The 25,255-nt window shown below is 43.9% G+C and overlaps 1 long non-coding RNA gene across 2 annotated transcripts in view; it reads right to left on the bottom strand.

Moving 5' to 3' along the window:
• LOC146523428 (uncharacterized) overlaps positions 1 to 25,255 on the bottom strand; it is a 63,445-nt gene that overhangs the window by 29,194 nt on the left and 8,996 nt on the right. The window contains exons 2-6 of one of the 2 annotated variants that reach the window (XR_014872293.1): positions 18,098 to 18,943; positions 17,249 to 17,299; positions 12,602 to 12,656; positions 12,502 to 12,564; positions 1,496 to 1,570 (exon numbers count right to left, since the gene is read on the bottom strand). This is a non-coding gene — a long non-coding RNA (uncharacterized LOC146523428). Of the gene's footprint in view, positions 1 to 1,495; positions 1,571 to 12,501; positions 12,565 to 12,601; positions 12,657 to 17,248; positions 17,300 to 18,097; positions 18,944 to 19,686; positions 19,706 to 25,255 lie in introns of those variants that run through there. The other variant, XR_014872289.1, reaches the window with a different exon arrangement.

Raw genomic sequence — 25,255 nt, 5'->3', positions numbered from 1 at the left:
GCAATGATTGTGGCAAAGCTTGCCTCACAGGAAATACTGGCCCTGGTGTGGTGAATAAGGCTTCAGCCAGAAGCACAACAGGCTGTGGTGTGGCAAAGATGGCAGCTTCCTCCTGCGTATAGTTACAACTCTAAGCAACTGTCCTACGGAGGAAAGACTCACTGCTCACCACTCAAACAGTCGACACTAATAAAAAGTTTGTTTTGGATGATTTTTGTCCAATTCATCCCTAACCCTAACCCTAACCCTAAACCATAAACCATAAACCCTAACCCTATCCATAACCCTAACCCTAACCCTAACCCTATCCATAACCCTAACCCTAACCCTAACCCTAAACCATAAACCATAAACCCTAACCCTATCCATAACCCTAACCCTAACCCTAACCCTATCCATAACCCTAACCCTAACCCTAACCTTATCCATTACCCTAAACCCTAACCCTAACCCTAACCCTAAGTCAGCAGCACAGGCAATGATTGTGGCAAAGCTTGCCTCACAGGAAATACTGGCCCTGGTGTGGTGAATAAGGCTTCAGCCAGAAGCACAACAGGCTGTGGTGTGGCAAAGATGTCAGCTTCCTCCTGCGTATAGTTACAACTCTAAGCAACTGTCCTACGGAGGAAAGACTCACTGCTCACCACTCAAACAGTCGACAATAATAAAAAGTTTGTTTTGGATGATTTTTGTCCAATTCATCCCTAACCCTAACCCTAACCCTAAACCATAAACCATAAACCCTAACCCTATCCATAACCCTAACCCTAACCCTAACCCTATCCATAACCCTAACCCTAACCCTAACCCTGACTCACTGCTCACCACTCAAACAGTCGACACTAATAAAAAGTTTGTTTTGGATGATTTTTGTCCAATTCATCCCTAACCCTAACCCTAACCCTAAACCATAAACCATAAACCCTAACCCTAACCCTATCCATAACCCTAACCCTAACCCTAACCCTATCCATAACCCTAACCCTAACCCTAACCCTATCCATTACCCTAAACCCTAACCCTAACCCTAAACCATAAACCATAAACCCTAACCCTATCCATAACCCTAACCCTAACCCTAACCCTAACCCTATCCATAACCCTAACCCTAACCCTAACCCTATCCATTACCCTAAACCCTAACCCTAACCCTAACCCTAAGTCAGCAGCACAGGCAATGATTGTGGCAAAGCTTGCCTCACAGGAAATACTGGCCCTGGTGTGGTGAATAAGGCTTCAGCCAGAAGCACAACAGGCTGTGGTGTGGCAAAGATGGCAGCTTCCTCCTGCGTATAGTTACAACTCTAAGCAACTGTCCTACGGAGGAAAGACTCACTGCTCACCACTCAAACAGTCGACAATAATAAAAAGTTTGTTTTGGATGATTTTTGTCCAATTCATCCCTAACCCTAACCCTAACCCTAAACCATAAACCATAAACCCTAACCCTATCCATAACCCTAACCCTAACCCTAACCCTAACCCTATCCATAACCCTAACCCTAACCCTAACCCTAACCCTAAACCATAAACCCTAACCCTATCCATAACCCTAACCCTAACCCTAACCCTATCCATAACCCTAACCCTAACCCTAACCCTTATCCATTACCCTAAACCCTAACCCTAACCCTAACCCTAAGTCAGCAGCACAGGCAATGATTGTGGCAAAGCTTGCCTCACAGGAAATACTGGCCCTGGTGTGGTGAATAAGGCTTCAGCCAGAAGCACAACAGGCTGTGGTGTGGCAAAGATGGCAGCTTCCTCCTGCGTATAGTTACAACTCTAAGCAACTGTCCTACGGAGGAAAGACTCACTGCTCACCACTCAAACAGTCGACAATAATAAAAAGTTTGTTTTGGATGATTTTTGTCCAATTCATCCCTAACCCTAACCCTAACCCTAAACCATAAACCATAAACCCTAACCCTATCCATAACCCTAACCCTAACCCTAACCCTATCCATAACCCTAACCCTAACCCTAACCCTTACTCATTGCTCACCACTCAAACAGTCGACACTAATAAAAAGTTTGTTTTGGATGATTTTTGTCCAATTCATCCCTAACCCTAACCCTAACCCTAAACCATAAACCATAAACCCTAACCCTATCCATAACCCTAACCCTAACCCTAACCCTAACCATAACCCTAACCCTAACCCTAACCCTATCCATTACCCTAAACCCTAACCCTAACCCTAACCCTAAGTCAGCAGCACAGGCAATGATTGTGGCAAAGCTTGCCTCACAGGAAATACTGGCCCTGGTGTGGTGAATAAGGCTTCAGCCAGAAGCACAACAGGCTGTGGTGTGGCAAAGATGGCAGCTTCCTCCTGCGTATAGTTACAACTCTAAGCAACTGTCCTACGGAGGAAAGACTCACTGCTCACCACTCAAACAGTCGACAATAATAAAAAGTGTGTTTTGGATGATTTTTGTCCAATTCATCCCTAACCCTAACCCTAAACCATAATCCATAAACCCTAACCCTATCCATAACCCTAACCCTAACCCTAACCCTATCCATAACCCTAACCCTAACCCTAACCCTAAACCATAAACCATAAACCCTAACCCTATCCATAACCCTAACCCTAACCCTATCCATAACCCTAACCCTAACCCTAACCTTATCCATTACCCTAAACCCTAACCCTAACCCTAACCCTAAGTCAGCAGCACAGGCAATGATTGTGGCAAAGCTTGCCTCACAGGAAATACTGGCCCTGGTGTGGTGAATAAGGCTTCAGCCAGAAGCACAACAGGCTGTGGTGTGGCAAAGATGTCAGCTTCCTCCTGCGTATAGTTACAACTCTAAGCAACTGTCCTACGGAGGAAAGACTCACTGCTCACCACTCAAACAGTCGACAATAATAAAAAGTTTGTTTTGGATGATTTTTGTCCAATTCATCCCTAACCCTAACCCTAACCCTAAACCATAAACCATAAACCCTAACCCTATCCATAACCCTAACCCTAACCCTAACCCTAACCCTTACTCACTGCTCACCACTCAAACAGTCGACACTAATAAAAAGTTTGTTTTGGATGATTTTTGTCCAATTCATCCCTAACCCTAACCCTAACCCTAAACCATAAACCATAAACCCTAACCCTATCCATAACCCTAACCCTAACCCTAACCCTATCCATAACCCTAACCCTAACCCTAACCCTATCCATTACCCTAAACCCTAACCCTAACCCTAAACCATAAACCATAAACCATAAACCCTAACCCTATCCATAACCCTAACCCTAACCCTAACCCTAACCATAACCCTAACCCTAACCCTAACCCTATCCATTACCCTAAACCCTAACCCTAACCCTAAACCATAAACCATAAACCCTAACCCTATCCATAACCCTAACCCTAACCCTATCCATAACCCTAACCCTAACCCTATCCATTACCCTAAACCCTAACCCTAACCCTAACCCTAAGTCAGCAGCACAGGCAATGATTGTGGCAAAGCTTGCCTCACAGGAAATACTGGCCCTGGTGTGATGAATAAGGCTTCAGCCAGAAGCACAACAGGCTGTGGTGTGGCAAAGATGGCAGCTTCCTCCTGCGTATAGTTACAACTCTAAGCAACTGTCCTACGGAGGAAAGACTCACTGCTCACCACTCAAACAGTCGACAATAATAAAAAGTTTGTTTTGGATGATTTTTGTCCAATTCATCCCTAACCCTAACCCTAACCCTAAACCATAAACCATAAACCCTAACCCTATCCATAACCCTAACCCTAACCCTAACCCTATCCATAACCCTAACCCTAACCCTAACCCTTACTCACTGCTCACCACTCAAACAGTCGACACTAATAAAAAGTTTGTTTTGGATGATTTTTGTCCAATTCATCCCTAACCCTAACCCTAACCCTAAACCATAAACCATAAACCCTAACCCTATCCATAACCCTAACCCTAACCCTAACCTACCATAACCCTAACCCTAACCCTAACCCTATCCATTACCCTAAACCCTAACCCTAACCCTAACCCTAAGTCAGCAGCACAGGCAATGATTGTGGCAAAGCTTGCCTCACAGGAAATACTGGCCCTGGTGTGGTGAATAAGGCTTCAGCCAGAAGCACAACAGGCTGTGGTGTGGCAAAGATGGCAGCTTCCTCCTGCGTATAGTTACAACTCTAAGCAACTGTCCTACGGAGGAAAGACTCACTGCTCACCACTCAAACAGTCGACAATAATAAAAAGTTTGTTTTGGATGATTTTTGTCCAATTCATCCCTAACCCTAACCCTAACCCTAACCCTAAACCATAAACCATAAACCCTATCCCTATCCCTATCCATAGCCCTAACCCTAACCCTAACCCTATCCATAACCCTAACCCTAACCCTAACCCTAACCCTATCCATTACCCTAAACCCTAACCCTAACCCTAAACCATAAACCATAAACCCTAACCCTATCCATAACCCTAACCCTAACCCTATCCATAACCATAACCCTAACCCTATCCATTACCCTAAACCCTAAACCTAACCCTAACCCTAAGTTAGCAGCACAGGCAATGATTGTGGCAAAGCTTGCCTCACAGGAAATACTGGCCCTGGTGTGGTGAATAAGGCTTCAGCCAGAAGCACAACAGGCTGTGGTGTGGCAAAGATGGCAGCTTCCTCCTGCGTATAGTTACAACTCTAAGCAACTGTCCTACGGAGGAAAGACTCACTGCTCACCACTCAAACAGTCGACAATAATAAAAAGTTTGTTTTGGATGATTTTTGTCCAATTCATCCCTAACCCTAACCCTAACCCTAAACCATAAACCATAAACCCTATCCCTATCCATAGCCCTAACCCTAACCCTAACCCTAACCCTATCCATAACCCTAACCCTAACCCTAACCCTAACCCTATCCATTACCCTAAACCCTAACCCTAACCCTAAACCATAAACCATAAACCCTAACCCTATCCATAACCAATAACCCTAACCCTATCCATTACCCTAAACCCTAAACCTAACCCTAACCCTAAGTCAGCAGCACAGGCAATGATTGTGGCAAAGCTTGCCTCACAGGAAATACTGGCCCTGGTGTGGTGAATAAGGCTTCAGCCAGAAGCACAACAGGCTGTGGTGTGGCAAAGATGGCAGCTTCCTCCTGCGTATAGTTACAACTCTAAGCAACTGTCCTACGGAGGAAAGACTCACTGCTCACCACTCAAACAGTCGACAATAATAAAAAGTTTGTTTTGGATGATTTTTGTCCAATTCATCCCTAACCCTAACCCTAACCCTAAACCATAAACCATAAACCCTAACCCTATCCATAACCCTAACCCTACCCTAACCCTATCCATAACCCTAACCCTAACCCTAACCCTAACCCTAGACCATAAACCATAAACCCTAACCCTATCCATAACCCTAACCCTAACCCTAACCTTAACCCTATCCATAACCCTAACCCTAACCCTAACCTTATCCATTACCCTAAACCCTAACCCTAACCCTAACCCTAAGTCAGAAGCACAGGCAATGATTGTGACAAAGCTTGCCTCACAGGAAATACTGGCCCTGGTGTGGTGAATAAGGCTTCAGCCAGAAGCACAACAGGCTGTGGTGTGGCAAAGATGGCAGCTTCCTCCTGCGTATAGTTACAACTCTAAGCAACTGTCCTACGGAGGAAAGACTCACTGCTCACCACTCAAACAGTCGACAATAATAAAAAGTTTGTTTTGGATGATTTTTGTCCAATTCATCCCTAACCCTAACCCTAACCCTAAACCATAAACCATAAACCCTAACCCTATCCATAACCCTAACCCTAACCCTAACCCTAACCTTATCCATAACCCTAACCCTAACCCTAACCCTTACTCACTGCTCACCACTCAAACAGTCGACACTAATAAAAAGTTTGTTTTGGATGATTTTTGTCCAATTCATCCCTAACCCTAACCCTAACCCTAAACCATAAACCATAAACCCTAACCCTATCCATAACCCTAACCCTAACCCTAACCCTAACCCTATCCATAACCCTAACCCTGACCCTAACCCTATCCATTACCCTAAACCCTAACCCTAACCCTAAACCATAAACCATAAACCCTAACCCTATCCATAACCCTAACCCTAACCCTAACCCTATCCATAACCCTAATCCTAACCCTATCCATTAACCTAAACCCTAATCCTAACCCTAACCCTAAGTCAGCAGCACAGGCAATGATTGTGGCAAAGCTTGCCTCACAGGAAATACTGGCCCTGGTGTGGTGAATAAGGCTTCAGCCAGAAGCACAACAGGCTGTGGTGTGGCAAAGATGACAGCTTCCTCCTGCGTATAGTTACAACTCTAAGCAACTGTCCTACGGAGGAAAGACTCACTGCTCACCACTCAAACAGTCGACACTAATAAAAAGTTTGTTTTGGATGATTTTTGTCCAATTCATCCCTAACCCTAACCCTAACCCTAAACCATAAACCATAAACCCTAACCCTATCCATGACCCTAACCCTAACCCTAACCCTAACCCTATCCATAACCCTAACCCTAACCCTAACCCTAACCCTAAACCATAAACCATAAACCCTAACCCTATCCATCACCCTAAACCCTAACCCTAAGTCAGCAGCACAGGCAATGATTGTGGCAAAGCTTGCCTCACAGGAAATACTGGCCCTGGTGTGGTGAATAAGGCTTCAGCCAGAAGCACAACAGGCTGTGGTGTTGCAAAGATGGCAGCTTCCTCCTGCGTATAGTTACAACTCTAAGCAACTGTCCTACGGAGGAAAGACTCACTGCTCACCACTCAAACAGTCGACAATAATAAAAAGTTTGTTTTGGATGATTTTTGTCCAATTCATCCCTAACCCTAACCCTAACCCTAAACCATAAACCATAAACCCTAACCCTATCCATAACCCTAACCCTAACCCTAACCCTATCCATAACCCTAACCCTAACCCTAACCCTTACTCACTGCTCACCACTCAAACAGTCGACACTAATAAAAAGTTTGTTTTGGATGATTTTTGTCCAATTCATCCCTAACCCTAACCCTAACCCTAAACCATAAACCATAAACCCTAACCCTATCCATAACCCTAACCCTAACCCTAACCCTATCCATAACCCTAACCCTAACCCTAACCCTATCCATTACCCTAAACCCTAACCCTAACCCTAAACCATAAACCATAAACCATAAACCCTAACCCTATCCATAACCCTAACCCTAACCCTAACCCTAACCATAACCCTAACCCTAACCCTAACCCTATCCATTACCCTAAACCCTAACCCTAACCCTAAACCATAAACCATAAACCCTAACCCTATCCATAACCCTAACCCTAACCCTATCCATAACCCTAACCCTAACCCTATCCATTACCCTAAACCCTAACCCTAACCCTAACCCTAACCCTAACCCTATCCATAACCCTAACCCTAACCCTAACCCTATCCATAACCCTAACCCTAACCCTAACCCTATCCATAACCCTAACCCTAACCCTAACCCTTACTCATTGCTCACCACTCAAACAGTCGACACTAATAAAAAGTTTGTTTTGGATGATTTTTGTCCAATTCATCCCTAACCCTAACCCTAACCCTAAACCATAAACCATAAACCCTAACCCTATCCATAACCCTAACCCTAACCCTAACCATAACCCTAACCCTAACCCTAACCCTATCCATTACCCTAAACCCTAACCCTAACCCTAAGTCAGCAGCACAGGCAATGATTGTGGCAAAGCTTGCCTCACAGGAAATACTGGCCCTGGTGTGGTGAATAAGGCTTCAGCCAGAAGCACAACAGGCTGTGGTGTGGCAAAGATGGCAGCTTCCTCCTGCGTATAGTTACAACTCTAAGCAACTGTCCTACGGAGGAAAGACTCACTGCTCACCACTCAAACAGTCGACAATAATAAAAAGTTTGTTTTGGATGATTTTTGTCCAATTCATCCCTAACCCTAACCCTAACCCTAACCCTAAACCATAAACCATAAACCCTATCCCTATCCCTATCCATAGCCCTAACCCTAACCCTAACCCTAACCCTATCCATAACCCTAACCCTAACCCTAACCCTAACCCTATCCATTACCCTAAACCCTAACCCTAACCCTAAACCATAAACCATAAACCCTAACCCTATCCATAACCCTAACCCTAACCCTATCCATAACCAATAACCCTAACCCTATCCATTACCCTAAACCCTAAACCTAACCCTAACCCTAAGTTAGCAGCACAGGCAATGATTGTGGCAAAGCTTGCCTCACAGGAAATACTGGCCCTGGTGTGGTGAATAAGGCTTCAGCCAGAAGCACAACAGGCTGTGGTGTGGCAAAGATGGCAGCTTCCTCCTGCGTATAGTTACAACTCTAAGCAACTGTCCTACGGAGGAAAGACTCACTGCTCACCACTCAAACAGTCGACAATAATAAAAAGTTTGTTTTGGATGATTTTTGTCCAATTCATCCCTAACCCTAACCCTAACCCTAAACCATAAACCATAAACCCTAATCCCTATCCATAGCCCTAACCCTAACCCTAACCCTAACCCTATCCATAACCCTAACCCTAACCCTAACCCTAACCCTATCCATTACCCTAAACCCTAACCCTAACCCTAAACCATAAACCATAAACCCTAACCCTATCCATAACCCTAACCCTAACCCTATCCATAACCAATAACCCTAACCCTATCCATTACCCTAAACCCTAAACCTAACCCTAACCCTAAGTCAGCAGCACAGGCAATGATTGTGGCAAAGCTTGCCTCACAGGAAATACTGGCCCTGGTGTGGTGAATAAGGCTTCAGCCAGAAGCACAACAGGCTGTGGTGTGGCAAAGATGGCAGCTTCCTCCTGCGTATAGTTACAACTCTAAGCAACTGTCCTACGGAGGAAAGACTCACTGCTCACCACTCAAACAGTCGACAATAATAAAAAGTTTGTTTTGGATGATTTTTGTCCAATTCATCCCTAACCCTAACCCTAAACCATAATCCATAAACCCTAACCCTATCCATAACCCTAACCCTAACCCTAACCCTATCCATAACCCTAACCCTAACCCTAACCCTAACCCTAACCCTAAACCATAAACCATAAACCCTAACCCTATCCATAACCCTAACCCTAACCCTATCCATAACCCTAACCCTAACCCTAACCTTATCCATTACCCTAAACCCTAACCCTAACCCTAACCCTAAGTCAGCAGCACAGGCAATGATTGTGGCAAAGCTTGCCTCACAGGAAATACTGGCCCTGGTGTGGTGAATAAGGCTTCAGCCAGAAGCACAACAGGCTGTGGTGTGGCAAAGATGTCAGCTTCCTCCTGCGTATAGTTACAACTCTAAGCAACTGTCCTACGGAGGAAAGACTCACTGCTCACCACTCAAACAGTCGACAATAATAAAAAGTTTGTTTTGGATGATTTTTGTCCAATTCATCCCTAACCCTAACCCTAACCCTAAACCATAAACCATAAACCCTAACCCTATCCATAACCCTAACCCTAACCCTAACCCTATCCATAACCCTAACCCTAACCCTAACACTAACCCTTACTCACTGCTCACCACTCAAACAGTCGACACTAATAAAAAGTTTGTTTTGGATGATTTTTGTCCAATTCATCCCTAACCCTAACCCTAACCCTAAACCATAAACCATAAACCCTAACCCTATCCATAACCCTAACCCTAACCCTAACCCTATCCATAACCCTAACCCTAACCCTAACCCTATCCATTACCCTAAACCCTAACCCTAACCCTAAACCATAAACCATAAACCCTAACCCTATCCATAACCCTAACCCTAACCCTAACCCTAACCATAACCCTAACCCTAACCCTAACCCTATCCATTACCCTAAACCCTAACCCTAACCCTAAACCATAAACCATAAACCCTAACCCTATCCATAACCCTAACCCTAACCCTAACCCTATCCATAACCCTAACCCTAACCCTATCCATTACCCTAAACCCTAACCCTAACCCTAACCCTAAGTCAGCAGCACAGGCAATGATTGTGGCAAAGCTTGCCTCACAGGAAATACTGGCCCTGGTGTGGTGAATAAGGCTTCAGCCAGAAGCACAACAGGCTGTGGTGTGGCAAAGATGGCAGCTTCCTCCTGCGTATAGTTACAACTCTAAGCAACTGTCCTACGGAGGAAAGACTCACTGCTCACCACTCAAACAGTCGACAATAATAAAAAGTTTGTTTTGGATGATTTTTGTCCAATTCATCCCTAACCCTAACCCTAACCCTAAACCATAAACCATAAACCCTAACCCTATCCATAACCCTAACCCTAACCCTAACCCTAACCCTATCCATAACCCTAACCCTAACCCTAACCCTAACCCTTACTCATTGCTCACCACTCAAACAGTCGACACTAATAAAAAGTTTGTTTTGGATGATTTTTGTCCAATTCATCCCTAACCCTAACCCTAACCCTAAACCATAAACCATAAACCCTAACCCTATCCATAACCCTAACCCTAACCCTAACCATAACCCTAACCCTAACCCTAACCCTAACCCTATCCATTACCCTAAACCCTAACCCTAACCCTAACCCTAAGTCAGCAGCACAGGCAATGATTGTGGCAAAGCTTGCCTCACAGGAAATACTGGCCCTGGTGTGGATGAATAAGGCTTCAGCCAGAAGCACAACAGGCTGTGGTGTGGCAAAGATGGCAGCTTCCTCCTGCGTATAGTTACAACTCTAAGCAACTGTCCTACGGAGGAAAGACTCACTGCTCACCACTCAAACAGTCGACAATAATAAAAAGTTTGTTTTGGATGATTTTTGTCCAATTCATCCCTAACCCTAACCCTAACCCTAAACCATAAACCATAAACCCTAACCCTATCCATAACCCTAACCCTAACCCTAACCCTATCCATAACCCTAACCCTAACCCTAACCCTATCCATTACCCTAAACCCTAACCCTAACCCTAAACCATAAACCATAAACCCTAACCCTATCCATAACCCTAACCCTAACCCTATCCATTACCCTAAACCCTAACCCTAACCCTAACCCTAAGTCAGCAGCACAGGCAATGATTGTGGCAAAGCTTGACTCACAGGAAATACTGGCCCTTGGTGTGGTGAATAAGGCTTCAGCCAGAAGCACAACAGGCTGTGGTGTGGCAAAGATGGCAGCTTCCTCCTGCGTATAGTTACAACTCTAAGCAACTGTCCTACGGAGGAAAGACTCACTGCTCACCACTCAAACAGTCGACAATAATAAAAAGTGTGTTTTGGATGATTTTTGTCCAATTCATCCCTAACCCTAACCCTAACCCTAAACCATAATCCATAAACCCTAACCCTATCCATAACCCTAACCCTAACCCTAACTCTATCCATAACCCTAACCCTAACCCTAACCCTAAACCATAAACCATAAACCCTAACCCTATCCATAACCCTAACCCTAACCCTATCCATAACCCTAACCCTAACCCTAACCTTATCCATTACCCTAAACCCTAACCCTAACCCTAACCCTAAGTCAGCAGCACAGGCAATGATTGTGGCAAAGCTTGCCTCACAGGAAATACTGGCCCTGGTGTGGTGAATAAGGCTTCAGCCAGAAGCACAACAGGCTGTGGTGTGGCAAAGATGTCAGCTTCCTCCTGCGTATAGTTACAACTCTAAGCAACTGTCCTACGGAGGAAAGACTCACTGCTCACCACTCAAACAGTCGACAATAATAAAAAGTTTGTTTTGGATGATTTTTGTCCAATTCATCCCTAACCCTAACCCTAACCCTAAACCATAAACCATAAACCCTAACCCTAACCCTAACCCTAACCCTAACCCTAACCCTATCCATAACCCTAACCCTAACACTAACCCTTACTCACTGCTCACCACTCAAACAGTCGACACTAATAAAAAGTTTGTTTTGGATGATTTTTGTCCAATTCATCCCTAACCCTAACCCTAACCATAAACCATAAACCATAAACCCTAACCCTATCCATAACCCTAACCCTAACCCTAACCCTAACCCTATCCATAACCCTAACCTTAACCCTATCCATTACCCTAAACCCTAACCCTAACCCTAAACCATAAACCATAAACCCTAACCCTATCCCTATCCCTAACCCTAACCCTAACCCTAACCCTATCCATAACCCTAACCCTAACCTAACCCTATCCATTACCCTAAACCCTAACCCTAACCCTAACCCTAAGTCAGCAGCACAGGCAATGATTGTGGCAAAGCTTGCCTCACAGGAAATACTGGCCCTGGTGTGGTGAATAAGGCTTCAGCCAGAAGCACAACAGGCTGTGGTGTGGCAAAGATGGCAGCTTCCTCCTGCGTATAGTTACAACTCTAAGCAACTGTCCTACGGAGGAAAGACTCACTGCTCACCACTCAAACAGTCGACACTAATAAAAAGTTTGTTTTGGATGATTTTTGTCCAATTCATCCCTAGCCCTAACCCTAACCCTAAACCCTAACCCATAAACCCTAACCCTATCCATAACCCTAACCCTAACCCTAACCCTAACCCTAACCCTATCCATAACCCTAACCCTAACCCTAACCCTAACACTAACCCTAAACCATAAACCCTAACCCTATCCATAACCCTAACCCTAACCCTAACCCTATCCATAACCCTAACCCTAACCCTAACCTTATCCATTACCCTAAACCCTAACCCTAACCCTAACCCTAAGTCAGCAGCACAGGCAATGATTGTGGCAAAGCTTGCCTCACAGGAAATACTGGCCCTGGTGTGGTGAATAAGGCTTCAGCCAGAAGCACAACAGGCTGTGGTGTGGCAAAGATGGCAGCTTCCTCCTGCGTATAGTTAGAACTCTAAGCAACTGTCCTACGGAGGAAAGACTCACTGCTCACCACTCAAACAGTCGACAATAATAAAAAGTTTGTTTTGGATGATTTTTGTCCAATTCATCCCTAACCCTAACCCTAACCCTAAACCATAAACCATAAACCCTAACCCTATCCATAACCCTAACCCTAACCCTAACCCTATCCATAACCCTAACCCTAACCCTAACCCTTACTCATTGCTCACCACTCAAACAGTCGACACTAATAAAAAGTTTGTTTTGGATGATTTTTGTCCAATTCATCCCTAACCCTAACCCTAACCCTAAACCATAAACCATAAACCATAAACCCTAACCCTATCCATAACCCTAACCCTAACCCTAACCATAACCCTAACCCTAACCCTAACCCTATCCATTACCCTAAACCCTAACCCTAACCCTAACCCTAAGTCAGCAGCACAGGCAATGATTGTGGCAAAGCTTGCCTCACAGGAAATACTGGCCTTGGTGTGGTGAATAAGGCTTCAGCCAGAAGCACAACAGGCTGTGGTGTGGCAAAGATGGCAGCTTCCTCCTGCGTATAGTTACAACTCTAAGCAACTGTCCTACGGAGGAAAGACTCACTGCTCACCACTCAAACAGTCGACAATAATAAAAAGTTTGTTTTGGATGATTTTTGTCCAATTCATCCCTAACCCTAACCCTAACCCTAAACCATAAACCATAAACCCTAACCCTATCCATAACCCTAACCCTAACCCTAACCCTATCCATAACCCTAACCCCAACCCTAACCCTATCCATTACCCTAAACCCTAACCCTAACCCTAAACCATAAACCATAAACCCTAACCCTATCCATAACCCTAACCCTAACCCTATCCATTACCCTAAACCCTAACCCTAACCCTAACCCTAAGTCAGCAGCACAGGCAATGATTGTGGCAAAGCTTGCCTCACAGGAAATACTGGCCTTGGTGTGGTGAATAAGGCTTCAGCCAGAAGCACAACAGGCTGTGGTGTGGCAAAGATGGCAGCTTCCTCCTGCGTATAGTTACAACTCTAAGCAACTGTCCTACGGAGGAAAGACTCACTGCTCACCACTCAAACAGTCGACAATAATAAAAAGTGTGTTTTGGATGATTTTTGTCCAATTCATCCCTAACCCTAACCCTAACCCTAAACCATAATCCATAAACCCTAACCCTATCCATAACCCTAACCCTAACCCTAACCCTAACACTAAACCATAAACCATAAACCCTAACCCTATCCATAACCCTAACCCTAACCCTATCCATAACCCTAACCCTAACCCTAACCTTATCCATTACCCTAAACCCTAACCCTAACCCTAACCCTAAGTCAGCAGCACAGGCAATGATTGTGGCAAAGCTTGCCTCACAGGAAATACTGGCCCTGGTGTGGTGAATAAGGCTTCAGCCAGAAGCACAACAGGCTGTGGTATGGCAAAGATGTCAGCTTCCTCCTGCGTATAGTTACAACTCTAAGCAACTGTCCTACGGAGGAAAGACTCACTGCTCACCACTCAAACAGTCGACAATAATAAAAAGTTTGTTTTGGATGATTTTTGTCCAATTCATCCCTAACCCTAACCCTAACCCTAAACCATAGACCATAAACCCTAACCCTATCCATAACCCTAACCCTAACCCTAACCCTAACCCTATCCATAACCCTAACCCTAACCCTAAAACTAACCCTTACTCACTGCTCACCACTCAAACAGTCGACACTAATAAAAAGTTTGTTTTGGATGATTTTTGTCCAATTCATCCCTAACCCTAACCCTAACCCTAAACCATAAACCATAAACCCTAACCCTATCCATAACCCTAACCCTAACCCTAACCCTATCCATAACCCTAACCCTAACCCTAACCCTATCCATTACCCTAAACCCTAACCCTAACCCTAAACCATAAACCATAAACCCTAACCCTATCCATAACCCTAACCCTAACCCTAACCCTAACCATAACCCTAACCCTAACCCTATCCATAACCCTAACCCTAACCCTATCCATTACCCTAAACCCTAACCCTAACCCTAACCCTAAGTCAGCAGCACAGGCAATGATTGTGGCAAAGCTTGCCTCACAGGAAATACTGGCCCTGGTGTGATGAATAAGGCTTCAGCCAGAAGTACAACAGGCTGTGGTGTGGCAAAGATGGCAGCTTCCTCCTGCGTATAGTTAGAACTCTAAGCAACTGTCCTACGGAGGAAAGACTCACTGCTCACCACTCAAACAGTCGACAATAATAAAAAGTTTGTTTTGGATGATTTTTGTCCAATTCATCCCTAACCCTAAACCTAACCCTAAACCATAAACCATAAACCCTAACCCTATCCATAACCCTAACCCTAACCCTTACTCATTGCTCACCACTCAAACAGTCGACACTAATAAAAAGTTTGTTTTGGATGATTTTTGTCCAATTCATCCCTAACCCTAACCCTAACCCTAAACCATAAACCATAAACCCTAACCCTATCCATAACCCTAACCCTAACCCTAACCATAACCCTAACTCTAACCCTAACCCTATCCATTACCCTAAACCCTAACCCTAACCCTAAGTCAGCAGCACAGGCAATGATTGTGGCAAAGCTTGCCTCACAGGAAATACTGGCCCTGGTGTGATGAATAAGGCTTCAGCCAGAAGCACAACAGGCTGTGGTGTGGCAAAGATGGCAGCTTCCTCCTGCGTATAGTTACAACTCTAAGCAACTGTCCTACGGAGGAAAGACTCACTGCTCACCACTCAAACAGTCGACAATAATAAAAAGTTTGTTTTGGATGATTTTTGTCCAATTCATCCCTAACCCTAACCCTAACCCTAAACCATAAACCATAAACCCTAACCCTATCCATAACCCTAACCCTAACCCTATCCATTACCCTAAACCCTAACCCTAACCCTAAGTCAGCAGCACAGGCAATGATTGTGGCAAAGCTTGCCTCACAGGAAATACTGGCCTTGGTGTGGTGAATAAGGCTTCAGCCAGAAGCACAACAGGCTGTGGTGTGGCAAAGATGGCAGCTTCCTCCTGCGTATAGTTACAACTCTAAGCAACTGTCCTACGGAGGAAAGACTCACTGCTCACCACTCAAACAGTCGACAATAATAAAAAGTGTGTTTTGGATGATTTTTGTCCAATTCATCCCTAACCCTAACCCTAACCCTAAACCATAATCCATAAACCCTAACCCTATCCATAACCCTAACCCTAACCCTAACCCTAACCCTATCCATAACCCTAACCCTAACCCTAACCCTAACCCTAAACCATAAACCATAAACCCTAACCCTATCCATAAACCTAACCCTAAGCCTATCCATAACCCTAACCCTAACCCTAACCTTATCCATTACCCTAAACCCTAACCCTAACCCTAACCCTAAGTCAGCAGCACAGGCAATGATTGTGGCAAAGCTTGCCTCACAGGAAATACTGGCCCTGGTGTGGTGAATAAGGCTTCAGCCAGAAGCACAACAGGCTGTGGTGTGGCAAAGATGTCAGCTTCCTCCTGCGTATAGTTACAACTCTAAGCAACTGTCCTACGGAGGAAAGACTCACTGCTCACCACTCAAACAGTCGACAATAATAAAAAGTTTGTTTTGGATGATTTTTGTCCAATTCATCCCTAACCCTAACCCTAACCCTAAACCATAAACCATAAACCCTAACCCTATCCATAACCCTAACCCTAACCCTAACCCTAACCCTATCCATAACCCTAACCCTAACCCTAACACTAACCCTTACTCACTGCTCACCACTCAAACAGTCGACACTAATAAAAAGTTTGTTTTGGATGATTTTTGTCCAATTCATCCCTAACCCTAACCCTAACCATAAACCATAAACCATAAACCCTAACCCTATCCATAACCCTAACCCTAACCCTAACCCTAACCCTATCCATAACCCTAACCTTAACCCTATCCATTACCCTAAACCCTAACCCTAACCCTAAACCATAAACCATAAACCCTAACCCTATCCCTATCCCTAACCCTAACCCTAACCCTAACCCTATCCATAACCCTAACCCTAAACCTAACCCTATCCATTACCCTAAACCCTAACCCTAACCCTAACCCTAAGTCAGCAGCACAGGCAATGATTGTGGCAACGCTTGCCTCACAGGAAATACTGGCCCTGGTGTGGTGAATAAGGCTTCAGCCAGAAGCACAACAGGCTGTGGTGTGGCAAAGATGGCAGCTTCCTCCTGCGTATAGTTACAACTCTAAGCAACTGTCCTACGGAGGAAAGACTCACTGCTCACCACTCAAACAGTCGACACTAATAAAAAGTTTGTTTTGGATGATTTTTGTCCAATTCATCCCTAGCCCTAACCCTAACCCTAAACCCTAACCCATAAACCCTAACCCTATCCATAACCCTAACCCTAACCCTAACCCTAACCCTATCCATAACCCTAACCCTAACCCTAACACTAACCCTAAACCATAAACCCTAACCCTATCCATAACCCTAACCCTAACCCTAACCCTATCCATAACCCTAACCCTAACCCTAACCCTTACTCATTGCTCACCACTCAAACAGTCGACACTAATAAAAAGTTTGTTTTGGATGATTTTTGTCCAATTCATCCCTAACCCTAACCCTAACCCTAAACCATAAACCATAAACCATAAACCCTAACCCTATCCATAACCCTAACCCTAACCCTAACCATAACCCTAACCCTAACCCTAACCCTATCCATTACCCTAAACCCTAACCCTAACCCTAAACCTAAGTCAGCAGCACAGGCAATGATTGTGGCAAAGCTTGCCTCACAGGAAATACTGGCCCTGGTGTGATGAATAAGGCTTCAGCCAGAAGCACAACAGGCTGTGGTGTGGCAAAGATGGCAGCTTCCTCCTGCGTATAGTTACAACTCTAAGCAACTGTCCTACGGAGGAAAGACTCACTGCTCACCACTCAAACAGTCGACAATAATAAAAAGTTTGTTTTGGATGATTTTTGTCCAATTCATCCCTAACCCTAACCCTAACCCTAAACCATAAACCATAAACCCTAACCCTATCCATAACCCTAACCCTAACCCTAACCCTATCCATAACCCTAACCCCAACCCTAACCCTATCCATTACCCTAAACCCTAACCCTAACCCTAAACCATAAACCATAAACCCTAACCCTATCCATAACCCTAACCCTAACCCTAACCCTATCCATTACCCTAAACCCTAACCCTAACCCTAACCCTAACCCTAAGTCAGCAGCACAGGCAATGATTGTGGCAAAGCTTGCCTCACAGGAAATACTGGCCCTGGTGTGATGAATAAGGCTTCAGCCAGAAGCACAACAGGCTGTGGTGTGGCAAAGATGGCAGCTTCCTCCTGCGTATAGTTACAACTCTAAGCAACTGTCCTACGGAGGAAAGACTCACTGCTCACCACTCAAACAGTCGACAATAATAAAAAGTTTGTTTTGGATGATTTTTGTCCAATTCATCCCTAACCCTAACCCTAACCCTAAACCATAAACCATAAACCCTAACCCTATCCATAACCCTAACCCTAACCCTAACCCTATCCATAACCCTAACCCTAACCCCAACCCTAACCCTATCCATTACTCTAAACCCTAACCCTAACCCTAACCCTAAACCATAAACCATAAACCCTAACCCTATCCATAACCCTAACCCTAACCCTATCCATTACCCTAAACCCTAACCCTAACCCTAACCCTAAGTCAGCAGCACAGGCAATGATTGTGGCAAAGCTTGCCTCACAGGAAATACTGGCCTTGGTGTGGTGAATAAGGCTTCAGCCAGAAGCACAACAGGCTGTGGTGTGGCAAAGATGGCAGCTTCCTCCTGCGTATAGTTACAACTCTAAGCAACTGTCCTACGGAGGAAAGACTCACTGCTCACCACTCAAACAGTCGACAATAATAAAAAGTGTGTTTTGGATGATTTTTGTCCAATTCATCCCTAACCCTAACCCTAACCCTAAACCATAATCCATAAACCCTAACCCTATCCATAACCCTAACCCTAACCCTAACCCTATCCATAACCCTAACCCTAACCCTAACCCTAAACCATAAACCATAAACCCTAACCCTATCCATAACCCTAACCCTAACCCTATCCATAACCCTAACCCTAACCCTAACCTTATCCATTACCCTAAACCCTAACCCTAACCCTAACCCTAAGTCAGCAGCACAGGCAATGATTGTGGCAAAGCTTGCCTCACAGGAAATACTGGCCCTGGTGTGGTGAATAAGGCTTCAGCCAGAAGCACAACAGGCTGTGGTGTGGCAAAGATGTCAGCTTCCTCCTGCGTATAGTTACAACTCTAAGCAACTGTCCTACGGAGGAAAGACTCACTGCTCACCACTCAAACAGTCGACAATAATAAAAAGTTTGTTTTGGATGATTTTTGTCCAATTCATCCCTAACCCTAACCCTAACCCTAAACCATAAACCATAAACCCTAACCCTATCCATAACCCTAACCCTAACCCTAACCCTATCCATAACCCTAACCCTAACCCTAACACTAACCCTTACTCACTGCTCACCACTCAAACAGTCGACACTAATAAAAAGTTTGTTTTGGATGATTTTTGTCCAATTCATCCCTAACCTTAACCCTAACCCTAAACCATAAACCATAAACCCTAACCCTATCCATAACCCTAACCCTAACCCTAACCCTAACCCTATCCATAACCCTAACCCTAACCCTAACCCTATCCATTACCCTAAACCCTAACCCTAACCCTAAACCATAAACCATAAACCCTAACCCTATCCATAACCCTAACCCTAACCCTAACCCTAACCATAACCCTAACCCTAACCCTATCCATTACCCTAAACCCTAACCCTAACCCTAAACCATAAACCATAAACCCTAACCCTATCCATAACCCTAACCCTAACCCTATCCATAACCCTAACCCCAACCCTAACCCTATCCATTACCCTAAACCCTAACCCTAACCCTAAACCATAAACCCTAACCCTATCCATAACCCTAACCCTAACCCTATCCATTACCCTAAACCCTAACCCTAACCCTAACCCTAAGTCAGCAGCACAGGCAATGATTGTGGCAAAGCTTGCCTCACAGGAAATACTGGCCCTGGTGTGGTGAATAAGGCTTCAGCCAGAAGCACAACAGGCTGTGGTGTGGCAAAGATGGCAGCTTCCTCCTGCGTATAGTTACAACTCTAAGCAACTGTCCTACGGAGGAAAGACTCACTGCTCACCACTCAAACAGTCGACAATAATAAAAAGTTTGTTTTGGATGATTTTTGTCCAATTCATCCCTAACCCTAACCCTAACCCTAAACCATAAACCATAAACCCTAACCCTATCCATAACCCTAACCCTAACCCTAACCCTATCCATTACCCTAAACCCTAACCCTAACCCTAACCCTAAGTCAGCAGCACAGGCAATGATTGTGGCAAAGCTTGCCTCACAGGAAATACTGGCCCTGGTGTGGTGAATAAGGCTTCAGCCAGAAGCACAACAGGCTGTGGTGTGGCAAAGATGGCAGCTTCCTCCTGCGTATAGTTACAACTCTAAGCAACTGTCCTACAGAGGAAAGACTCACTGCTCACCACTCAAACAGTCGACAATAATAAAAAGTTTGTTTTGGATTATTTTTGTCCAATTCATCCCTAACCCTAACCCTAACCCTAAACCATAAACCATAAAGCCTAACCCTATCCATAACCCTAACCCTAACCCTATCCATAACCCTAACCCTAAACCCTATCCATTACCCTAAACCCTAACCCTAACCCTAAATCATAAACCATAAACCCTAACCCTATCCATAACCCTAACCCTAACCCTAACCCTAATCCTATCCATAACCCTAACCCTAACCCTAACCCTAACCTTATCCATTACCCTAAACCTAACCCTAACCCTAACCCTAAGTCAGCAGCACAGGCAATGATTGTGGCAAAGCTTGCCTCACAGGAAATACTGGCCCTGGTGTGGTGAATAAGGCTTCAGCCAGAAGCACAACAGGCTGTGGTGTGGCAAAGATGGCAGCTTCCTCCTGCGTATAGTTACAACTCTAAGCAACTGTCCTACGGAGGAAAGACTCACTGCTCACCACTCAAACAGTCGACAATAATAAAAAGTTTGTTTTGGATGATTTTTGTCCAATTCATCCCTAACCCTAACCCTAACCCTAAACCATAAACCATAAACCCTAACCCTATCCATAACCCTAACCCTAACCCTATCCATAACCCTAACCCTAAACCCTATCCATTACCCTAAACTAGTGATGGGATTTCCGGCTCTTTTTAGAGATCCGGCTCTTTCGGCTCGGCTCACTAAAAAGAGCCGGCTCTTTCGGCTCCGAACCGGCTCTTCAGGTTGTTTTGTTGCTTTAATTATTTAATCATTAACAATAATATAAAATTATGCAGAAAAGGAATTACTAATGTAAAAAAAGTGGTTTTATTTATATATGTTTATATATGGCCCCTAGAGACAAAGCACGTACAAACTCTAAAGCATATACAAACTCCAAAATGCACGTACAAACTCCAAAACACATTTCTAGCGTTTACTGAACTTCCAAAACAGAGCTACCCAGATCACTTAAATTACACAATTGAAAACATGTGTGTATTGTTTGTGTAGTTATAGACAAGCACTCATATTTATTCAAATAATTTAACAAAAAAAGTTAATTTACCTGTTACTACCACACACCAAATCCGGTTGTTAATACTTCCTGGCTTGTGTAGCCACTAGGTAACAAAACCTCAACACTGCACCCTAGAAACCTGGAGCACTTCTGTTGTCATTTGTACGTGTTTTGGAGTTTGTACGTGCTTCTGAGTTTTTACATGTTTTGGAGTTTGTACATGCTTCTGAGTTTTTACGTGTTTTGGAGTTTGTACGTGCTTCTGAGTTTTTACGTGTTTTGGAGTTTGTACGTGCTTCTGAGTTTTTACGTGTTTTGGATTTTTTACGCATTTTGGAGTTTGTACATACTTAGGAGTTTGTACGTGTTTTGGAGTTTGTACGTGCTTTGTCTCTAAGGTCCACCATAAATATACTTTATTTATTCACTCCACATAAAATGTAATAAATACATCATATAATACAAAAAACAACTATTTACATTTTAAACTTTTAACTATTTAAATTTTCAGCTTTTTCCTTTTAAACAAATTTAACGTGAAACAACACAAAACACTGCAAACCACAACACAATTAAATATAAATTAAAATATTAAAACAAAAAGAAGATGCACATTCTCTGTCATACGGGCCTGCATGATTTCTGAATCCTTTATCATCTGCAACTGAAAATAGTGGATGATTACTATACCTTTCTAATGTGACGTTGTTGTCCCTCACTCTCTTTCTCTCTGGCTCTGCTCCTGTGCTACTGCGAGTGTAACTAACGCCCCTCCCCCCCTCTGCCCAGCGCAAAGTACAGGCCGCGCATGCGGAGTTAAGCGGAAAAAAGGGCGAGAGAGAGGGTGAGAGAAAGAAAAAAAAAACTCACGGCTCCCAATAAGGAGCCGGCTCGCGTCGTTCACTTCAAAGAGCCGGCTCTAAGAGCCATTTCGTTCGCGAACGACCCATCACTACCCTAAACCCTAACCCTAACCCTAAATCATAAACCATAAACCCTAACCCTATCCATAACCCTAACCCTAACCCTAACCCTAATCCTATCCATAACCCTAACCCTAACCCTAACCTTATCCATTACCCTAAACCCTAACCCTAACCCTAACCCTAAGTCAGCAGCACAGGCAATGATTGTGGCAAAGCTTGCCTCACAGGAAATACTGGCCCTGGTGTGGTGAATAAGGCTTCAGCCAGAAGCACAACAGGCTGTGGTGTGGCAAAGATGGCAGCTTCCTCCTGCGTATAGTGTGGGATTATGATATTACTTTATGCCATGTTAGACCCCTAATTAAAGATTGTGAATTATTATATAGTTTTAGTTTGCATTATGCTCCTGAATTAGAAGAAGGTGAGAACTATTACATTTGATAAACTGATTTGCATTACATTAGACTGTTGATTTATTGTGAATGAATGATATTGTTTTGTGATGCATTATACTGCTGAGTTATAAGAAAATATTGTTCACAGAAAGTCATCGCCTTATTTGTCTGATTAGAAGAGAACAGAGCATACTGCCCCATCTCATCAGGAGCAGATAAACAGGGAGCCAAGGTCGTAGCTTAGGCGCCGTGTGAGAGAAAGAATGTGAATGTTTAGGCTTTTATGATTAGGTGGGGGCCACTAGAGGCTATAAGAGTTTGATCAAGGCTCCACCATTTTGAGATCTGATGCTGTCTGTTGTATGGTGTCCATCTCCCACGCGTGTGTTCATTAAATCATCGTTTGACTTGACCCGGCCGGACCAGTGTTGTTATTTTGGGTTTTCCTCCTGTATCCATTCCAAATATTTGAATCCGTAACAGTTTTGGGGGCTCGTCCTGTGGTATTGGGATGGAAGTTTTGGAGGTTTGGACGGTCCGAGGTGGTTGAACGGGCAGGCACAAGCCAGTGGTCTGACGTGAGTGGGCAAGCCGGCATATCTAAAGGTGAGGCACAACCTGTTGAATGTAAATCCAAACTGTGCCAAATTGGACTGTATAAATTAAAAGCTTACTCACTGAAATTACTGGTGAAGGCCTGTTTTGATTTTGATAAAAATCTCATGAGTGTTGAAATTTGAACTAAGGTAAAGGTAATAATACTGGGTTAGAGTCCCAAGGTAAAGGAAAATAATACTGAGTTAGAGTCTCAGGTAGTTGGATAGGGAATTGGTCATTTTGTGAGTTAGAGTCTCGATTAGTCTAAAGTTTGCATTTCTATTGGTCATTTTGCGAGTGAGAGTCTCAAATGTCGATAACGTTGCATCTGCATCAGTCATACTCTTGTTTTTGGGTGTTGTCTGTTGTTTAAAAGTATTATAAATTTTGTTAGAACGGTGGTTAGAGTCCACTAAGAGGCGCATAGCCCGGAGGTTACGCTCCCTCCTGGCCGCAGACGCGCGACCTTGACCTGTCGGCGAACAGGGTTAGTTCAGTGGGCTTGACTGTGGGGTACAGGGCATCCTGGAACAAGCTAGGAGTTAGAGTCTCCTTATCTGCGCTTTTTTGGGCACTGTAAATTGAGTTAGTGACTTTAGAGATGAGGCCAGATACAGTTAGAGTCTGATACTGTTTAATTGATTACAAAAAAGTTGGACTTTCTTCGGTTGGATCCGTTATCTTAAATTTGTCAAAATTGTGTAGGCGCTAAAACTTTCAGGCCTGAGAGTGATTGTAAATATAAGACGTCTTTGTAAAATATAATAGAGAGTTGAGTGTGAAACGAGGCTGTGTGTGTGACGACAGCGCGCTGCAGCGCTGCGAGCTATTTTTAGATAGTGTGTGAACATGCAAATGAGGTGGCTGCTGTGAAGCCCACAGAGGACTTCCTGTTTAGCGTGTTATTGAGTTTTATAAGTATGATTTGCAAACAATGATACATGCCTGTAATTAAAACGCTGATTTTGCTGATTATAATATTACAAATAAAGTTTTGAATGACTACGGTGAATGTTTAATGTTTGGCTGAGTTTTGATATGGGAGAGACGGCTTCGCAGCTGCTGGGGGTAAGTGACCGGAAACTTGCATGCCCATAAAAGGCAACTGCCTGACTGTGTGAACTATGCACCAAGAGAGAGAGTAAAATCTAGGCAGATGAACCAAATGGATGTTTTAAGAAAAATAGTAAATGAATGTTTTAGTCTCTTAATACAGGTGGATTTCTCTCAACCAGGAGACCTGAGTACAGCAGCAAAAGGATAGATTAACAAAATTGGGACGACACACAGGCCAAGCTCTGGCTCAAAATTTTACAGTTTGACCTCTCACTTTGTCCCCACCCGAAAAAGAAGCTTAAAGGACATCTTCTCCTCCAGTTATCGGTTACCATCACTGGAAATTTTCAGGCAAGTTTTTCACTGAATTGTTTTTGGCACCATGTGTCCCTGAATCTCACAAGCAAGCTCTAATTCCTGGCTGAAGACATGGAATGCTGTTATTTAAGGTGGGAAATCAAAATTTGGGAAACAAAATTAAAAACACACAATTAGAGAAATGCCTCGTTTGAGAAAAAAGTTAAAATAACCCACCCACAAACGCACATACACGCAATGAAGAAACAGCTTACACTCATGAACACGTGAAGATTTTCCAGCAAGCTTAAAGCAGCGAAACTTAACATACACCTGATGTTAAAAGATAAAGTTTATCCACTACTAACAAATAAACTCTCTGGGTTGCAGGACAACAACTTGACTTCAAAAAGACAGACACTGGTAAATCACAAA

Source organism: Neolamprologus multifasciatus, chromosome 3 (assembly GCF_963576455.1).
Source record: "Neolamprologus multifasciatus chromosome 3, fNeoMul1.2, whole genome shotgun sequence".
Classification (NCBI taxonomy): Eukaryota; Metazoa; Chordata; class Actinopteri; order Cichliformes; family Cichlidae; genus Neolamprologus; species Neolamprologus multifasciatus.
Note: the sequence above shows the minus strand (reverse complement) of the source record. Positions and strands in the feature narration are given on the sequence as shown.